The sequence below is a fragment of the Atta colombica genome, unplaced genomic scaffold, assembly GCF_001594045.1.
Source record: "Atta colombica isolate Treedump-2 unplaced genomic scaffold, Acol1.0 scaffold77, whole genome shotgun sequence".
In the NCBI taxonomy this organism is placed as follows: Eukaryota; Metazoa; Arthropoda; class Insecta; order Hymenoptera; family Formicidae; genus Atta; species Atta colombica.
The window spans coordinates 1-5,787 of NW_017259569.1; the positions used below are offsets into that span (position 1 = coordinate 1).

Below are 5,787 nucleotides of genomic sequence, written 5' to 3' on the forward strand. Positions count from 1 at the left end.
ACTAGTTTATGTATGAAGTTTCATGACATTTCGTTCATTCGTTTACAAACTACAGTCATTTAAGTGGTGCTACTTTCTTCGTTCTGTATCACGATAACGCACCGTCATACACGTCTTTGAAAGCGATGGCCAAATTGGAGCAATTACGATTCAAATTGGTGGTTGCTCACCCACCATATTCTCCAGACTTGGCCCCCAGCGATATTATCTGTTCCCAAACCTCAAGCGGTGGCTCCAGAGAAAGAGATTCATCTCGAATGAGGAAGTCATTGCGGAAACCGAGGCGTATTTCGAAGGCTTGGACGTTTCGTACTACAGAAAGGGCATCGAAATGTTGGAAAATTGCTATATCAAGTGTATCGTCCTCGAAGGCAACTATGTTGAGGAATAAATATAACTTTGCCCAAAAAACGCTTGTTTTCATTAAAAATCCCGGGCTTTTTCAGCCCATGTAGTATAAGTACAGACACAGTATAGTATAGACACTGAGCGTCGGCACCTTTAATGTAGTGGATTTCAGGTTACTAGGGTATATTCCAGGAAACGTAGATATTCGCGTCCACTATTTTTATTCCTTTTCCTACTCCTTACTTTGTCCCCATCATTGAGTTGTGACGGATTATAGTCATTACAGTTTATGATTTGTATTTCCTGCTTGAAATTTTGTAGCTCCTTTCATTTCATTTTTGTTCTCAAAATCAGTTGAATATCATAATATTAGTGCAGAACTTGAAGAGTGTCTGACATTCAGGTTATTTCTAGATAAGATGTCAAATATATACATCAATTTGAAGAAAAGGATTAAAATTTCTTATCTACGAGGAAGTGTAGTGATTTATTCATAAATGTATTTATTTTACAGCAATACAGCAAGTTGTCGACGAATATTATCCGCAAGAAATTTAAATAATCGAAATATCTTTTTCTGATCTATTGATACAATTTATCGCAACAAGATATTTTATAAATTTGTTTGCCTTCGTTAATATATAATATTTCAGTTTTTTTATATCCTTCTTTTCGTCTCTTAGTCTTATGGTAAAATTTTGAAGTGCGGAAATACACAAATACGAAGGTTTCACAACTACAAGATTTCTAACAACAGGTTTCTTAGAAGCTATAACAACCGTAACGCAACTTAACCTTCAGCTCAGCGGCGGAGTTGGAATACAACAAGAAGTAGGAAAAGGAGTAAAAATGGCGGATATGTGAATACTCACGTTTATAATTACCAGCACTGACAGCAGTAATGTGCGTCATAGGGATTATTCTCATACGGAAATATTTGTTGCGCATACATATTGCCGATGTGAAAGCAATCAATACGAAACTATGACAGCAGCTTACATATGCGTGCGAACATTCCCGTGTGGGAATTCTCACGACAGCACATTACTGGCAGCATTATCAACATCGTTCCAAAAATCATCGTAGCACACTGTAGCAGTGCTGTGAGAGAATAAAGATATCAATTTTATCGCCATTTCTTGCTGTGGCTATTGCCATTAAAAAATAATGCGTGATCTACAATAGCAGTAGAATTAAGAAGTAAACGTAAAAATCAACGTAGAAATCAACCAATTATAGTTGAATGTGAAAAAAATAATCAACTATGATTGATCGATTTCTACATCTACTTCTTAAATTCTTTCTTCTTTCTCAATTACTGTTATGTTTCTTGCATACTAGGTAAAATGTGATACAATAGCCAATAAGCTTATGGCAATAAGCTTACATCTTTTAATGTGTTCATTGATTATCGCGTCTCATTTTGCCGCGCGGCAAGCGTCCAGTATGCAGGAGCCATTACAGCTCCTAACATGTTCATTGATGAAACCGTTAGGCAGCTACAGCATCCAAGATGGCATCGTTCCAATTTCAAATGCGTATTCACCAATTGCATGCTTACTAAAATTTGAATGCTGTTAATAGCATATTTTTATGATGACATACCTGCAGCGCTGGCAATCAATTTTGGAACATAGCCTCTGTTGTCCGTACTCTGGTTAAAAATGCTATTAACAGCGTTTCATTTTTAGTAAGCATGCAATTGGTACGAATACGCATTTGAAATTGGATACTTGCCATTTTGGATGCTGCCTCTTCAGTCGCAGCAGAAAAAGATGACAAAATTAGTGACGTCTTTAGGGTGTCGTCCTATGGTATAGATTTTCCGCGTATCGCATAACCAATCAGAGACCAGTACACGTTTTTCGAGTTGTTACTTTACTACTTTTTGTTACGTGAAATTTAATTTCCATATGTCTCATAATACGCAAGAAAGTTGGGTAGCGTGTACGATAACCAATCATATATTTATATTCTTTTGTTCCAACAGAAATACTAAAGATAGCAGCTTATTGATTACGCGAGTTTGTAATACGCTTCATGAGACATATAGAAATGAGTTTTGCGTAACGCAGCACACGCATGCATTCATTTATGTATGTTATTCATTGTATACAGTTTCTGAAAATTGCAGTTTCTCTAATTGAAATTTTCTCATTGAAATTTCTAAAAAATGAATTCTGATCAGTTAGCACTGTTCATTATTGTTTTCCATAAAAAAATATCAGAAACACTTGATCATACAGCAGCAGAGATTAAATTTAAAAAACTGATTAGAACTCTATATTTATTAAATAAACATAAAAATAAAAATAAATTGTGAAAATGAAAATATTGAGTTCATTCAATTTTTTCAATCGATAATAGAAAACGATGGAGCGAGTAATAATCTCATAAGAGAGTTACATTTTTATAATGATGAGAAATTCATCAATTACTTTCGTATGACTCCTTTTTGACAAATTATTTACTGCTGTTGAGCTATACATTACAAAACAAGAATGTGTTCGAGAAGCATAAATCTCCAAATATGCGATTAGAAATATGTCTACGTTATTTGGCTTCAGATAGCATGAGATCTCTTTCCTATGCATTTCGAGTAGGACATAATACAATTTCAAAAATTATGTCCGAAACGAAATTATGTGCGAAACAATGGATTGCAGGATTAAAGGATAAAGTTTTTGAGCAACCCAGCAAAGATTTGTGGAAAAAAATAGCAAACGAAGAAAATTGGGATTTTCCGAACTGTATAGGAGCAATAGACGGAAAACATAATCCAGGTATACATGTGAATTTCTAAAGTTAAATTAATTTTATTATATAATATATTAAAAGATTAATTTTTAATTTTAATTTTTTCTTATATTTTGTATAGGTTCCTCCAAATAATGGATCTTCATTTTATAACTACAATATAAGAGTCAATACAGTATCAATTTGCTTGCTGTTTGTGATGCAAAATATCGGTTTACTTTCATAGATATTGGAAAGACGGCAGAGTGATGGTGGAGTGTTTTGAAATAAAATTATATACTTCACTGAAAGAAAATTCTCTACAAGTACCATTACCAGCAGTAGTTGGAACCAATGTTGGTCTCATTTTGCCATATTGTGGCAGATGAAGCTTTTGCTTTAAAAAATTACATGATGCGACCATATTCTCGAAGCTTGCACCTTTTTTTGAAGGAAAAAATCTTTACAGACTGAGTCGAGCAAGGCGTGTCATAGAAAATGCGTTCGGAATACTATTGGGAGTACAAATAAGTTTCCGCCGTTTGCAAAAGACGGCGCCACTAATAAACTATAGTTAAAATTGTTTGATGTAAAATATGATGTTTGACATATCGTAAGATTGGACATTCGGCAACACTATAACCTTGAAATATTAGCGATTTTGTATCAGCATCATATATTTTTTTTTGTACGAAAATATCGAGTTTTGAGTCGAATAAGCGTCATTTGCGGGAACTTTTGATTTACTTCTTTAATTTGAAGAAATCTGCAGCTGAGGCTCATAGATTGCTTGTAGAAGCATATGGTGATGCTGCCTTAAGTGAGAGAAGTTGAGTTTTAAAAGTTTAAGAACGTAGTGGTGAATTTGACGTCAAAGACAAAGAACGTAGTGGAAGGCCGAAAGTGTACGAAGACGCGGAATTGGAAGCATTATTGGATGAAGATTCGTGCCAAACGTAAAAAGAACTGGCACTTACATTAGGAGTGACTCAACAAACAATTTCATATCGTTTGAAATCATTGGGAATGATTCAAAAGCAAGGGAATTGGGTTCCATATAAACTGAAGCCGAGAAACGTTGAACGCCGATTTTTCACATATGAAATGCTATTTGCCAGGCATAAACGAAAAAGTTTTTTGCATCGTATAGTCACTGGTGATGAAAAATGGATCCACTACCCAAAGAAGAAGAAATTATGGGGATCACCTGGCCATGCTTCAACATCGACAGCCAAGCCGAATATTCATGGAAAAAAACTCATGTTGTGTATTTGATGGGATCAGCTTCGTGTCGTGTATTATGAGTTGCTCAAATCGAACGAGACCATTACTGGGGCTCTCTACCGAACACAATTGATGAGATTGAGCCGAACACTCAAGGAAAAACGGACTACTACTCCAGGCATGACAAAATTATTCTCCTGCATGATAATGCTCGACCACATGTTGCGGCGCCGGTCAAAACCTACTTAGAAACACTCAAATGGGAAGTTCTATTCCATCCGCCGTATTCTCCAAACATTGCTCCTTCCGATCACCACTTGTTCCGATCGATGACGCATAGCCTGTCTGAGCAACACTTCACATCATATGAAGATACCAAAAATTGTATCAATGATTGGATAGCCTCAAAAGATGAAGCGTTCTTCCGACGCGGTATCCACATGCTGCCAGAAAGATGAGAAAAAGTAGTGGCTAGCGATGGCCATTACTTTGAATAAAACATTATGTATCGTTCTTTCACAATAAATGCTTAATTTTTGATAAAAAACGGCGAAAACTTATTTGTACTCCCAATACTTTTTCCATTACTCTGTAAACGAAGAAGTAAAAGTATTCGCAGATGTCCCATACCTGCTAAAATTCTTGAGAAATTGATTCTTTGATGGATTATTGTTAGCAAATAGCAAAGAACTATTTACTCATGCAGTCTTCCAGACATTCGTCCATATGAGCAATGTTGGCGATTTATGTGTCACTTATCGTATTACTCAGCAAGAGTTAGATATTCGTGGTTCGCAACATCAATCAGTTAAACAAGCAGCAAGAATTTGGTCGAATATAGCTGCTAAAACGATCCAATGAGTTGGCAAACGGATTTTTGAAATCCGGAATACGAGAAATTTTCAGAGTTCGTGTTGACAGTCAACAATTGGTTCAATTCAATGTGTACAATTCAAAATCGAGATATGAATCGCATTCAGGAGTCAACAATTATGAACAAAAAACTTGAAGAAACAAGAGTCAATTTTAATGTGTACTGAGAACATGCGAGTTGATTTCAGAAAGGAATTAATGCCTTTTCAAAAAGGTATTCTTGTAAGCAATCGATCTCTACGAACATTGTTCCATTATTTGCAAACAAAATATCCAGTGACTTGCCGTATATTATCACAAGAAAATTTCAGGACATTCTGCAAATTTCTTTGCTTATATAAAAGGAATGTCAACGATCATCTCTCAGCATACTTTAGATATAGACTTCGATAATACATTCTCGATAAGCTGTGTTTATTTTGAACAGAAATCGAAGAAGACATAGACTATTATACTATTGAATGTTTCCTTCCACTAACGATATGAAAAATCAAATTACTAAAAAATCGACAATTTTAGCAACTTCGATGGCAGAAGCAAATATACTCACGTCATGTCGAGGAATGACATTGTACGCTTCGATATCAAATGACAGCGTTTTGCAAA

The 5,787-nt window shown here is 35.3% G+C and overlaps 1 pseudogene; it reads left to right on the plus strand.

Annotated features, from left to right (window-relative positions):
* Positions 1-125: 125 nt before the first annotated feature.
* Positions 126-3,370, plus strand: LOC108692555 (annotated as a pseudogene).
* Positions 3,371-5,787: the final 2,417 nt, after the last annotated feature.